The sequence below is a fragment of the Schistocerca americana genome, chromosome 1 (assembly GCF_021461395.2).
Source record: "Schistocerca americana isolate TAMUIC-IGC-003095 chromosome 1, iqSchAmer2.1, whole genome shotgun sequence".
NCBI lineage: Eukaryota > Metazoa > Arthropoda > Insecta > Orthoptera > Acrididae > Schistocerca > Schistocerca americana.
This window is the reverse complement of record NC_060119.1, coordinates 305,040,921-305,056,690: the sequence shown is the minus strand read 5'-3', so window position 1 is coordinate 305,056,690 and position 15,770 is coordinate 305,040,921.

The following is a 15,770-nucleotide window of genomic DNA, read 5'->3' as shown; positions in this document are numbered from 1 at the left end:
AGATCTCCTATCTAAATCATTTTGCGATTCGTTTTGGTCATCTGATGACTTTACAGGACCGTAAATGACAGCATCATCTGCAAATAATCTAAGATGGCTACTCAGTTTATCTCCTAGGTCGTTAATGTAGATCAGGAACAACAGAGGGCCTATAACACTTCCTTGGGAAACGCCGGATATTACTTCTGTTTTATTCGATGACTTTCCGTCTGTTACTACGAACTGTGACCTTTCTGACAGGAAATCACGAATTGAGTCACACAACTGAGGCGATATCCCATAGGCACGCAGTTTGGCTAGAAGACGCTTGTGAGAAACGGCGTCGAAAGCCTTCTGGAAATCTAACAATATGGAATCAGAATGAAATTTTCACTCTGCAGCGGAGTGTGCGCTGATATGAAACTTCCTGGCAGATTAAAACTGTGTGCCCGACCGAGTCTCGGTCGGGCACACAGTTTTAATCTGCCAGGAAGTTTAATATGGAATCAATTTGACATCCCGTGTCGATAACACTCATTACTTCATGAGTATAAAGAGCGAGTTGTGTTTCGCAAGAATGATATTTTCTGAATTCGTGCTGACTATGTGTCAATAAATCGTTTACTTGGAGGTACTTCATAATGTTCGAATACAAAATGGATCAAATGGCTCTGAGCACTATGCGACTTAACTGCTGAGGTCATCAGTCGCCTAGAACTTAGAAATAATTAAACCTAGCTAACCTAAGGACATCACACACATCCATGCCCGAGGCTGGATTCGAACCTGCGACCGTAGCGGTCTCGCGGCTCCAGACTGCAGCGCCTAGAACCGCACGGCCACTTCGGCCGGCTGTTCGAATACGGTATATGTTCAAAAACCCTACTGCGAATCGACGTTAGTGATATGGGCTGTAACTCAGTGGATTACTCCTATTTCACTATTTGGGTATTGGTGTGACTTTAGAAATTTTCCAGTCTTTAGGTACGGAACTTTCTGTGAGCGCGCAGTTGTATGTAATTGCTTAATATGGAGCTATTGCATGAGCATACTCTGAAAGGAACCTGACTGATATAAAGTCTGGGCCGGAGGCCTTGTTTTTATTAAGTGGTTTAAGCTGCTTTGATACACCGAGGATATCTACTCCTATGTTTCTCATCTTCGCTGTTGTTCTTGATTGGAATTCTGGATTATTTACTTCGTCTTCTTTGATGAAGGAGTTTCATAAAACTATGTTTAATAACTCTGCTTTAGTGGAACTGTCAGCAGTGACTTCCTGATGTTATCGCGCAGTGAAAGTATTGATTGCGTCTTGCCACTGGTGTGCTTTATGTACGACCAGAATCTCTTTGGATTTTCTGCCAGATTCGGAGACAGAGTTTCGGAATGGAAATTATTAAAAGGATCTCTCCTTGAAGCACTCGCTATGTTTCCAACTCCTGCAAAACTTTGCCAGCCTTGGGGATTTTGCGTTCTTTTCAATGACGAGCCACCGCTATTCAGTTGATGAAGATGATGATGATTGGTTTGTGGGGCGCTCAACTGCGCGGTCATCAGCGCCCGTACAAAGTCCCAATTTTTACGCAGTCCAGTTTTTTACACAGTCCAATCTAGCCACTGTCACGAATGATGATGAAATGATGAGGACAACACAAACATCCAGTACCCGGACAGAGAAAATCCCTAACCCCACCTATTTAGTTGAAGATAACATACGATAGTCCAATAGTCTAAGAGATGGTCTTACATTCTCCGTGTCTGCCAAGCTTCACAGAGGTTCCTCCATCTTGCTGATAAACTTCAGCCTCGGCAATGTTACTAGGAAAAAGTTATTTCTTTGTACCGGGATATGCTTTGTATGATATCTGCAATTGCAAAAGATTTAGATTAGTCACCTGTTTGGATCTCTAAGGGACTGGCAAAGGGGAAGTGACCATGAGGAAAAGATTGAATAACTAACGAACGGTAACATTCTACGCTCTGAATGTGATGCGGTCGTTACAAAACCTGGAAAGAAAAATGCGAAGGCTTAATCTGGATACAATGAAGTAAAATGGCTTCGGCTATTGAATTATTCAGTAGTTTTGGTAGTGAATGATTGTGAGAGGTTCATACTTACTTATGTGAACGTAGCCTTTCACTGCCAGTCTTCCACTCGGTAAAATTCTGATGGCGTTTGAATCGTCTTTGAGACCTTTGTTTTTAGTGGATGATATAATAATTTGGTTGTTACATAAGGAATAGTTCAGACTATTTCTCCCTGATGATCACGGGCCAGGTAGCGTTGTGGTAACTTGTATTCAGGGGGCTGCCTGGCGGCAGTTAATGTTGGGATGGATCCTTCAACGAGACTAGAGAGATTCCTCTGTTCGTTATTATTCAGTCGGAAAGAAGAGGAGGATTGTAAGACACTGCAAAGAAGGTTATTAGAGACACAGCACAACTGACTAAGGATTGGATAAATAATCAGCCAATTCTTTGAAAGGAATCAGCCTCATATTCGCCTTGATAGATTTAAGGAAACATGTAAAATTTAAATCTGGGAGGAGAGGGCGGGGGGGGGGGGGGGGGGGTGTCGTCTGGGTAAGGTTTCTCATTGTGAGATAATAATTCATACTACATAAATATCAACTGGAAATTTGTCTGTAACATGCCATGTTTTCTTCCACTTGATCCGTCGGTTGACGATTCTACCAATGACAGTAAGTCTCCATGCGCGAGCCACGACAGCCTTGGAGCCGCGCACTCGGTCCCCATTCATGGTGGGCCGCCGCAGGAGTGAAAGCGCAAACACAGGTGGCCTGGCCTGCGTCCACAAGTGGGGGCATCGCCCCGCCCTGCTACGGAAGCGACCGCGGAAGCTGCGGGCCACACTCACACACACGCCCTCAGCTGGCGAGGTTCCACGTGCTCTGCCCCGAATCGCTCGTGATTTCGAAGGTATTTGCGCTAGAAACTGTACAACTTACGGTATCTAGTAACAGTGTTGCCCTTATCTGTTAGTACTGAGATTGACCGCTGTTTTCATTACACAGAACTACTAGATGAACTGGAAGAAGGAAACATAAGCTTTAATGTCCCGTCGATGACGACTCATTAGATACGAGGAACATGCTGAGATACAAAACTATCAGAAAAAGTAATAGGACGTATCATTTCCAAAGGAATCGTACCAACCTCTATCTTAAGCGATTCCGTGAGACAACGCGAAATCCAACTCTGGGAGGTTGCAGAGGTATTTCAGGTCCGGTTCAGACCGAATGTAAGTCAACAGTCTAGTAGTTAATGAATGTGGCTCAGGTACCAGTAACCCTTGTCGAGTGTCTGAAGCCATCCTACTAGTAATGCTTTTTCATACCTGTCGAGACATGTTGGTTGGGGGATTTCTACATCATATTCGACGATCGAATAGCGCACAGTTATGCAGCTGGTTTAACATATGAATACCAGATCGCGGATGAAGGGTGGAAGCATCAAAAAGTTTTCTCAACTCACAATTCTTAACACATTGCTTCATAAATCCAAAGCCAAAACCGTAATATGATCCGCAAGGAGTAGTCGTTACGAGTAAAATACGGAGAATATGTGTATACTGGCTCATCTGGAAGTGGAGCAGCATAGTTTGGAACAGGTGCAATTTCTTGTAATGGGGTCTGCACACAGTATGAAGAAACTGCAGAGGAATAATCAAGGCATCTTTTGTCCACGTTGTTCCATGGTGTGCTATGAAGGTGCAAAATCGGTAAAGAGTTGCAGTGGAAACAACACTGGGCAGAAGTCTGTACTGCAGCATTACACTAGACTTATGATGAGTAGACCTGACCACCGTTTTAATATTTGCACTTCTATAATTTATACGCGGTGTACATTAATAAAGATAAGCATCACTTAAAAAAAAGGTTCGAATGGCTCTAAGTACTATGGGACTTAACATCTGAGGTCATCAGTCCCCTAGACTTAGAACTACTTAAACCTAACTAACCTAAGGACATCACACACATCCATGTCCGAGGCAGGATTCGAACTTGCGACCGTAGCAGCAGCGCGGTTCCGGACCGAAGTGCCTAGAACCGCTCGGCCACAACGGCCGGCAAGCAGCAATAAGAAACTAATATTGTACACCATATTTATAATTCACTGTTATTAAAAGACGTCTGCACCCAAACTAACTACGATGCATGTACTGAAAAACTTTGATTCTGTTCTTTTTTATAAATTTATACTAAACAAGACCATTTCACAGTGCATTGTATAGTGTAAAATATAATAAATAGAAGAACGTAATCGATCAATCAATCACTTAATCTCCATGGTGGTACGAAATATTTTCCAGAACTTGAATTCGTACACAGTATCGAAACTGGTAAGTTGCTGATTGCTGACGGTTACCCGAAAAATAATTCCTGCTTCGTAGTACGGAAGGACTTCGACGTATTCGGGGAAAAAGTTGGGGAACAAATGCTGTGAAACGATTCCTAGACGAACAACTTAAGTGCCGTAACTGTTAAACTTTTTTTGTGGAATTTTCCATATGTAAGGCACTCTGTACCTACGTTGGCCTATGCATGGGGTCAACACACGGCAAGAAGTGTCCGCACGTAGCTCGAAGAGGACGACAAAGATCAAAGTACCAACCGAGTCCCTAGGTGTGAATCTAACAGAATTATTATACGTTTGATCAGGTCAAAACTCAAATTCCCCATGACTTTCTTGCGTCGTGCATGCTTGGACAAATGTGGGAAGCATTGCAGAGAACATGGTCTGCGCGGCCCAAGTACATCTATTAGCAGCTGACTGAGTTACTTCCATTTCATCTGTTTGTTGCATCCGCTGCAAACTGCAGTTGCATAGGACACTGGCAGATGATCATAAAATGATGACTTGGCAGTGTGGGTTGTACACATCACACACAAGTAAATGAAGAACCACGAATGATGATGGTGCAGAGTATATGGGAATTCACAGACAGCTCACTGTGACCCACGGCTTTCGGGCTACTAGATAGAGTACATTTGGTTCATCCTTTTTTTTCTTCCACGTCTTGGGATGTAAATGCCGGGTAGAAAATGTACAAATTCAGGGATTTTCTCTGCCTCGTGATGACTGGGTGTTGTGTGATGTCCTTAGGTTAGTTAGGTTTAAGTAGTTCTAAGTTCAAGGGGACTGATGACCATAGATGTTAAGTCCCATAGTGCTCAGAGCCAAAATGTACAAATTAATTTGTTGATGGGTACCTCTAGAGACCATTCTTACTCTTTCACTGAATTTCCCATACACTAAGCTGACATGAACGAAAATATAGTAATCATGAGTCTTCTGCTGAAGAAAAAACAAGTAACAAACAAAAGAGAGTATCTGTGTGCATTAGCGTCTATTGCTAGGAGACATGTCAAAGATGATATTTGTGCTAACATTTTTCATCTAGTATAACGCCATCGACCCCGGTATGTAGGGTGTTCATTTGAGGTAAAATGTAGGGGTGACAAACAGCGCTTCAGCGCATTGCCTTCGAGTTTATTCCTGGTCTCCTGGTTTCTTGCCCTTGTCACTTTCTTCATCCACGATATTCAGATAATATGTACGAAGTGAATGAGTGGGTAACAACTTGGAATCGTATTCGTGTGGAACTGGATTTAAGCCTACATCAGATCATTTGGGGCCAGCTTTCCCTCAGTGTCCCCATGCCGCCTCGGCTAGCTCCTTCTCCACTCTGTGACAATCTCGGACAGCGCTTCCCCTTGTCGATGAGACATTCATATCTTAGTTCCCTAACGTGTAACACTTTGATAGCAAGATATACGATTAGAAAAACGAGAACATAAGAAGCAAAGATTCATAGAAGCGAGCCAGCTTGCACGACAAGGTGTTGAGCCAGACAACAACTCGATATTGGAATGTGCTAACACAGACAAAGAATGGAAGAAAACATCTGTTTCACAACGGATGCGTGATCTTACAGGAATGTGGGAACTGGATAGCTTAGCATAGCGTAGTTGATCATGGTTGTCACAGAATCTTCCTTATCTCTTATATATTGCTGATACATCTTCGTAATCAATTAGCAGTGAAATCGTACACCAGGTACTAAGCTCGCCATTAATAGGTTTATTTCTTATTTTAGTTGTATACAACCTAAAAGTTTACCTCTACCATGCCGGGTACATTTAGAAGACAATGCTCTCTCGTGGCAGTTGACTTTTTCTCGGAGAAGTTTATTTCACGGTACGCGAACAATACTGTACAGTAATTGTCTAGCCGCCTCAGTTCATGGTTCTTGCAACTTGGTATTCATCTTGCGCATAAAAATCGGTGTCAGCTTCGTGCATTCTTGTGTTAGAAGGAAGAACTGAATGAAAATCATCGTCTGAAGCTTGCAGAACGCGACTGTAACGAAGGGGACTCGCACGACAGGAAACACGTTTCAAGCGTGAAACAAAAGCAATCGGAGGTGGCTTTGTCGGCGACTAGCTCTCTTATATTAATTTTCCATGCACAAGGTATCGGAAGTAACGCCAATAGCATGATGTTTTACAGCTGAGACTTAATCTTTTCGTGACAGAAAGGCTGTCAAGCGTTAATGTGCGAAGAAAAATGATGAAATATTCGTCCCCTGGAGACGTAGATGCTCATCTCGGTAACCATGTGGCGTATAGCGTCCACTACAGTGGACAGCTGTTAATGGTCGTTTCTTTGGCATTTTCAATCAGTCCTGAGGCTGCAAATGCACACAGTTCACTGCAGTGGGCACTCCCTACTGGTGTTCTGTCCTGCATGCATTTTCAGCCTCATGACTGATTGAAAACGCCAGAGAATTGACCATTAAAAGTTGTCCACTGCAGTGAAATTCATGAACCATAGGGTTAAGATGATATATCGCGTGCATTGTCTATAATCTATCTGCTCTTTGCATTAATATGATTTAATGATGACGTCAGCCCTTTTATGCCACTCACAAAAACGCTGTTTAGTCACACTAATATGACCACCTGTCGAGCCCGCAGCTCGTGGTCGTGCGGTAGCGTTCTCGCTTCCCACGCCCGGGTTCCCGGGTTCGATTCCCGGCGGGGTCAGGGATTTTCTCTGCCTCGTGATGGCTAGGTGTTGTGTGATGTCCTTAGGTTAGTTAGGTTTAAGTAGTTCTAAGTTCTAGGGGACTGATGACCATAGATGTTAAGTCCCATAGTGCTCAGAGCCATTTGAACCATTTTGAACCACCTGTCGAAAACCTGAATAGCTACGTTTTGCAGCGTGGGTCGCTGCGGGACATGCAGGAAGAGAGTGAGTATGGGCCTGGAAGGTATCAATAGGGGAGTGGTGCCATGGTGAGTCCAGTGCCGTAGTCATCTGCGCCAAGTTTCTCGGTTGAGGATCCATGGTGCGAACAGTACGGTCGATGTGACCCTACAGATCTTCGAGTGAATTTTAATCTGGGGAGTCTGGGCCTAGGGGAGACGGAAAATTCATCCTGATACTCTTCGAATCTCGCACGTACACTGAGAGCCGTCTGACACGTTGCAATGTCCTGCTGGTAGATGCCATCACATCGAGGGAAAACAAACTGAATGTTGGGGTGATCATGGCCCCCAAGGATAGACGCAAACTTATGTCAATGCATTGTATCTTCCAGAATAAGGGAATCATCCAGGGATTCCCACGAAAACATTCCCCAGCCCATAACACTCCCTCCTCCCGCCTGGGCCCTTCTGGCGATTGTTGCAGGATGTCTGCTTTTAGACGTTTCTCGCCAAGGGCTATGTGTCATCTGAAAAGGCCACCTATCGCCACTAAGTGAAATTTCAGTGCCGGCCGGAGTGGCCGTGCGGTTCTAGGCGCTACAGTCTGGAACCGAGCGACCGCTACGGTCGCAGGTTCGAATCCTGCCTCGGGCATGGATGTGTGATGTCCTTGGGTTAGTTAGGTTTAATTAGTTCTAAGTTCTAGGCGACTGTTGACCTCAGAAGTTAAGTCGCATAGAGCTCAGAGCCATTTGAACCATTTTGAAATTTCAGTTGCTCCATTGGCGTGCAAATTCCAGCCTTAGTTGTGATGAACAGCTGTCAGTATGGGTACATGAACCAGGCGTATGATGCGAAGTCCCGTACACAGCAACGTTCTACGAACGGTCGTTGAGGAGACGCTGTTAGCCCCTTGGTTCTTGTGGGAGGTCAGTAGCACAGCAGCTGCACGTGTGTTCGCTCGTACACATCTCTGCAGCTGTCATCGTCCGCCCCGATAGCTGAATGGTCAGCGTGACGGGCCCGGGTTCGATTCCCATCTGGGTCGGGGAATTTTTTCGCTCAGGGACTGGGGGTTGTGTTGTCTTCATCATCATTTCATCCCCATCCGGCGCGCAGGTCGCCCAATGTGGCGTCGAATGTAATAAGACCTGCACCAATGCGACCGGACCTGCCCCGTAAGGGGCCTCCTGGCCAATGACGCCAAACACTCATTTCCATTACCCCTGTCATCTATGGCCCGTGTTACACCAGAGATGCATCAGCGTCAGTTTTCGATATTGCTGTTTTGACATGAACTGTATACTTGAACCACGGAGGCGCACCTACAGTTTACAAACTCAGCCGTTTTGAAAATGCTTCCACCCTTGGGCAGAAAGACAGTCACCATGCCCATTTGAACATCAGACAAATCGCTCCTTTTCCGTATTACGCCAACCATTGCACTGTTGTCCGCATCCCTGCCGACGTTAGCTAATCGCCCCATTTCCGCATTACGCCAACTACTACACTGTTGTCTGCATCCATGCCGACACAATTTATCTACCCTCCACTGCTAGTGCTGCCACCTGCCGTCTGTGACTGTAGCATGACAGGACCGCGTATAAGCGCACTGAACAAAATTTAGCCACCCCCAGGATACATTACGCTACGCACGTACATCACCACCTCCAGCTTTCATAAGGGCCTAAGTTTGGCGAGGAAGAGAGTTCACAAGTTTCTATTGGTATGCCATATCCAGTTGCAGCCACTCATTGATCCTGCAGAGCTATCAAATTGCGCGTACGTTGATTGTTTTATCCACTGCTCCAAATAGTTCGAGACACTTTTTAGAGGATTAAGATCGAGTGAATTAGCAGTCTAGCTGAGGAGCGATATGTTGCCTGATTGTTTAGCAAACCAGGAACATATACACGGATCAGCCAGATTACATGACCACCGGCTTGCTTTCGATATAAACCAGTCCAGGCGATAGCAGCGTCACTTGGCGAGGAATGACTGCTAGGCAGACATACAGGCGGTGCTTGTTATATCAGTGAGTGTGTCCATACGTAGAACGGAGAAGGTGCATGATCTTAGTTTGACCGAGGGCAGATTGTCATGGCCTGGAGGCTCAGCACGAGCATTTCAGAAACAGCACGAATTGTCGGGCGTTCAAGGACTGCTGTGGGGAGTGTTTTCAACACGTGGTGAAACTAAGGTGAAACCATGTCCAGATATAGTCATTATAGATTTCGGACTGCGTAGGCTGGACAGACTGGTAAAACAGGATAGGTGGTGAACTGTGGCAGAACTAACATCAGACTTTAGTGCTGGGCAGAGTCTGAATGCACAGTGCACCCTACACTCCTAACGATGGACCCTTGCATGTGCCAATTTTCACAGCACGACATCAGCAACTTTGACTGAAAATGGGCACGTGACCATCGGCACTGGACGTTGGCACAGTGGTATAGCATTGATGGTGTGATGAATCCCGATACCTTGTTCATCATGCCGATGAGATGACGGCTCCATTTTGCTCAGGAGAACACACACATGGGCATCCATGGACCCAGTGGTGCTCGTGCAAGGCACCATGACGGCCAAGGAGTATCGTACACTGGTTTCAGACCACGTACACCCCTTCATGACATTCATATTTCCCGACGGCAGTGGCATTTTTCAATAAGGTAATGCGCCATGTCACAGGGCGAGGAGTGTGATGGAGTGGTTCGAAAAACACAGTAACGAGTTCCAGTTGATGTACTGGCCCACTGAGTTCCCAGATCTGAACCCAATCGAACATATCTGGGATATGAATGAACATGGTGTGAGAGCTCATCACCCCCTCCGCGGAATTTACGGGAATTAGGTGACGCGCGTGCAGATGTGGTTCCAGTCTCTCCAGCGATGTTCAGCGTTAGCAATGTCTCTGTGAAGTGGGAACTTCAGGGACGCTTCATTCTGACAGGCTTAAGAAATTACAGGCGACCGAACTCTTGAAGCGTCCATTTCCAGAAATCGTTCGTATCTCTTTTTGTGTGACATTCAGATGATCCGTGTGAACCTGGCGGATGCGTAGCAAGCGCTGTTTACTTGAATGTGTAGCAAACACCGTGAAATTCGATGATGAAGGTGATTTGATGGACTGGGGATGCTCTTTCTAGTTTGAGTGCGGACCAATAGCTTTCTTCGATGGAAAAATGAACACAGGTGTTGATGAAAGTATTTTAGAAAATAATATGGTCACTTCACTATGCTACCGTGTTCGAAGAAAACTGTATGGATTTACTAGACTGCCGCGACAAGAGCTCTGCTGTAGATTTTTTAGGGTAGTGTGACAGATTACTTCACTCAAGTCCGGCAATAACTCTTCACACTGCTTCAAGGACAATGGAAAGAAATTTCACCTTAAGTATGGCAGCATCTATTGCCAAAACTTTCTCCAGCATTGAAGGCTGCTGTATTTCCGAAAAGATGGACCCACGTACTATCGATTACAAAGCTGGCATCGTTACAATGCTCAGTTATGTATGTACGGTGAGTTTCTTTGTGCGTTGTGAGTGAATCGCAACATCTAACTGTTCGCATTGCTCATCAGCCAAGCCTAAGGTCAAAGTCTTCCTTTCGTTGATTGCTGAATGCAGGGTACTTCGAAATGATATGATTATTTTTAATTTAAAGTGACTGCCTGAAAACGTATAAATAAGGATTTCACTGGAGTCCAATGCCCGGCCATGAAGAATATTATTGACTCTTGTGCGTAGAGTGAGTACGAAACTGGGTTCTTTCATTGTGTGTGTTTCAACAGCAGAATGCACCAAATCATGTGAGGTGGCACAGTGATTAGCACACAGGATTCACATTCGGGAGAACGACGGTGTCCCGTGTTTTCCATAAACCGCTTCAGGAAAATGCCGAGATGATTCCTTTGCAAGGGCACGGCCGATTTCCTTCCACATCCGTCCCTAATCCGGGCTTCTGCTCCGTCTCTCGTGACCTCGATGTCGACAGGACGTTAACATTAATCTCCTCCGCGGGACGCACCAATGTTTCTGTCCTTTGTAGGCCTTTTTACAGTACAGCAAAGAATGAACAGTTATCGCGGGAATGCACCAAGCTTGAAGGATAACATGATGAATGGTCCATCAGAAAACCACAGACAGATACGGTTGAAGGAATTCTTCAAGGGAAGTCCCTTTAATGGCAGTTTGATGAATGACGAGAACATGAAAAAAATCTGTTTCATCTTATCTCAGAAGTGTTAGTAAGAATTTCAACTTCTTGTATCTGTGCTGTCGATTCAACAAATTTCATTCTTGTAAAGCGGTTCTGAAGATTCGTGGCTACAAAAGTATCTCCTCTGGTATCCGCTTTTTCAAACATGTGACTGCTTCGGACTCTTCACAAACGCAGAGGAAGCGCTAGCTTAAGCATGTTGTGTGGGGCGCATCATCATATTCGCGTAAGGTCTGTTAGTTGTGATGACTTCCAGTGCCGTGTTCCTGCCTTGGCCATTCTCCGCCATCGCTATAGCATTGCTAGCGACTGCTATATCTACGCTGTAGTGGCAGTCCGACTCGGTCATAACTGGATAATTGTACTGTCTTCTCGTTTATATGTCAAACGTGAAACATAGGAAGTATTACCTTGGAACATGTACAATGATAGTATATAATATTTGATACAGATACATCTGATTAAAAGTTAGAGATATATTTTTGGTGTCACAAATGAATTGGGACGTCTCATACATCATGAAACTGTACGGTGTGATCGCTACGTTTACCTGCCTTCTGTACGAGCTGATTCTAAGTTTTAGAAGGCATAGAACGGTGTTCAGAATTAGAGGACTATGGGATAAGTTACACGATCGGGGGAGATTATATTGTGAATACAACGAATGACGCTAATTTTGTGCATATCATTTCTGAACTGATACGATATTTTGCAGGCTGGAGAACAGATAACACGCTAGAAACTGAAGGTTTTCAAAATTTAAGGAAGCAACAGTCCATATCATCCACATTCCTATGGGGCCTTTAAGGTCCTGTTCGTATTTACATCACATCTATTAGATATCAGCAATTTCTGATCGGTCACCTAGCACGTCTGATGCAACTATTGGAAAAATTCCAGGCCATTATGACAATAATTCTGTAGAAGACAAACAGGTCACTGATTGTTAAATACATGGATTTAAAACTGACACCAGTGTAAAAGCAGAGAGCTGTGTACTCTGCTCTGAATGCTGAGAAGAAGAAACACGTACATTGCCTTCAAAGAGCACGACGACGTTAGGAACAGACAGTCGTTGTTAACCTTTATTTATTCCCACGTGTAGTTGCTGTGGGAACTGGACATTACTGAGTCGTTATCTGTGAAAGAGATACGAGCCATACTTCCAACAGAGTACCGTGTACCGTCAGAGAAACTCCTATGTCTTTAATTAGATAAGCTGAAGTAATTTGCTATTTCACTTCACGATTTTCACACATATGGGCGAGATGCGTCAACGCTAGCAGTAAAGATCCGCAACAAATCAGCTCCGTTGTAACTCAAGTGGGCAAACAGGGTCCCATTAAGAAAGCATTCCGGACGCTGTTCGCTGTTGAGTGCTGGCCGTGCAAAAAGAGTAGGAGGAGTGTTGCATTTGTGGATGAACAAACTGCAGACGTTACATGACCCTCTTCGTAATTTTTTTAATTTCTCTTCTGTAGATCTGATACTCTTAGGGAGCAGGAACCGATAATTAGCAAAAGTTGTCTAATCAGGACGAACGCTTACCCTGTGATAAAGTGTTTAAAGACGATCAGTTATATGTTGGGAGCTTGAAGCTCGGACCACCTGGCACTACAAAGGCAGGCATTGTGGCGCCACGGTCTTCAGGCATTCACGTTGACAGAGTGGATCGTCCGTACATGGTCAGTTTTCGTGTTCAAACTCTGTAACTTTGTTCTGTAGCAACTTTTCGCGATTTGAGTCACAATGATTGTATAGAGTCTACCACTTATAATAAAACGATAAACAAAGTTTAATGCCTCTCGACACTCTTCATGCACTGCTGAGTTTCAAAACTGCAACACCAGAAGGTGTAGGAAGTCCGAAATTTAACTTGTTGTGCGTATATAGAGTAGAAGAAAGAAAAGAGAATTAAATTTGCAAGTGGCTTTGGGATACGCGGTGTAGAAAATGACCGCGTGGACATGCAAGTCAGGCGTTAGGAAAAACTGCCTAGTAAAGCGGAATCTTAGTATTTTCGAATACATACTGATATGATTTTTTTACATTTTTTTACAGGAGGTATCCATTCTTTAAGAACTGCCTAATATTTTAGATTTCTCATATTATGCTTTGAATGCCATTTAAATATCACGGTATTACAAGTTTGAAAGAAATAATACTAACACAGTTTTACAAAAGCGAGCTTCAATGTGAGATGCGTTTAATAGTTTCCACAACATAACTCTGTCTAGAGATCTGGCAGAATATCCACAAAGATTCTGGTCGTATGTAAAGTACACCAATGGCAAGACACAATCAATACTTCCACTCCGCGATAGCGAATGTAATGTTACCGATTACAGCGCCACTAAAATGAAGTTATTAAATGTAGTTTTCCGAAATGCTTTAACCAAAGACGACAATATAAGTATTGCAGAATTCGAACCAAGAAGTGCTACCAGCCTGAGTAACTTAGAAGCAGATATCCTCTGTGTAGAAAAACCGCTTAAATCACTTGATAAAGGCAAGACATCAAATCCAGATTGTATACCAGTTAGTTTCCTTTCAGAGTAGACTTATATAATAGCTTCGTACTTATCAATCTTATACAATCACTCGCTCCAACAAAAGATACCTGAAGATTGGAAAGTTGTACCGGTCACAGCATTACTCAAGAAAGGAGGTAGGAGTAAACCGATGAATTATGGGCCCATATTGCTGGTGTCGTTTTGCATTAGGATCTTGTATTACACACACTGTGCGAACATTATGTATTACTTCGAGTAAAACGACTTGTAGACATACAGTCGGCACAGAGTCAGAAAATATGGATCTTGTGATACACAACTATGTCTTTATTCTAATGAAGTAATGAGTGCTACTGACAGGGGATCTCAAATTGGGTCCATACTCCTAGCATTCCAAAAGGCTTTTGATAACGTAACTCACAAGAGGTTTACAATAAAATTGCGTGCCTATAGAGCGTAGTCTCAGTTGTGCGACTAGATTCATGATCACAGATCGTAATAATTAACGGAAAGCCATCGAGTAAAATAGAAGTGATATCTGGCGTTCCCCAAGGAAGTGTTATAAGTCAGTTAAGTCATCAGATGATCAAAATCAGTTGCAGAATAATTTAGGCACGATATCTGTATGGTTCCAAAAATGGCAATTGAGCGAGGGCATCCACATGAGTACTTAAAGGAATGCGTTAAATTTCAAACCGGACTGCGTTTTATCGGCAGAACAGTTAGAAGATGGAACACGCCTACAAAAGAGACTGGCTAAGCTACGCTTTTCCGTCCTCTGCTGAAGAACTGCTGTGCTTTATGGGATCCTTATCAGATTGGAGGGGACTGCCAAGGGGGAGGTGACAATGAGAAAAAGATTGATTAAGCAACGAAAGGATAACGTTCTACGAGCCGCGGCGTGGAATGTCAGAAGCTTGAACGTGTTAGGGAAGCTAGAAAATCTGAAAAGGGAAATACAAGGGCTCAGTCTAGATATAGTAGGCGTCAGTGAAGTGAAATGGAACGAAGACAAGGATTTCTGGTCAGATGAGTACAGAGTAATATCAATCAACAGCAGTAGAAAATGGTGTATTCCATAACGGTCCAATTTCCGGAATTATATTTTGTGATCCACACAATCAAATGCCTCAGAAAAGAGATTGTAGCATTTTCAGTTGATGAACGACTTCTAAAGCCGAACTGTAAGTTTGATAGCAAATTATGTAATATAAAATGATTAATTATCCTGTTACATGGAGAGGAGGTAGCGATTGATGGAAAGAGTACATTGAAGGTGTCTATGATGGTGGTGGTGGTTGTTGGGATGTTTAAGGGGGACTAAACAGCTAAGGTCATCAGTCCCCCAGAAGGTGTCTATGAGGGGGGAGATTTGTCTGAGGTGATAGAAGAAGAATTACATAACATGACATAATTCATGAAATAATTTCATGGCTTGTAGAAAATAAACTAACGCTAAATCACAGTAAGACTCAGTTTTTACAGTTTCTAACACACAATTCAACAAAACTCGACCTTTTTAATTTCACAGAATGGGCGTATGATTAGTGAATCTTAACAGTTAAAATTTATAGGTGTTCAGATAGATAGTAAACTGTTGTGGAAAGCCCACGTTTAGGATCTTGCTCAAAGACTTAATGCTGCCATTTTTACTATTCGAATGGTATTAGAAGTAAATGAGCGTTCGAAACGCAAATTAGTCCACTTTTCTAATTTTCATTTGCTTTGTTGTATGGTATTATATTTTGGGGTAACTCTTTCCATTCTCAAAGGATATTTTTGGCTAAGAGACGGGCAGTTGTGGCAATAAGTGATGTAAGTT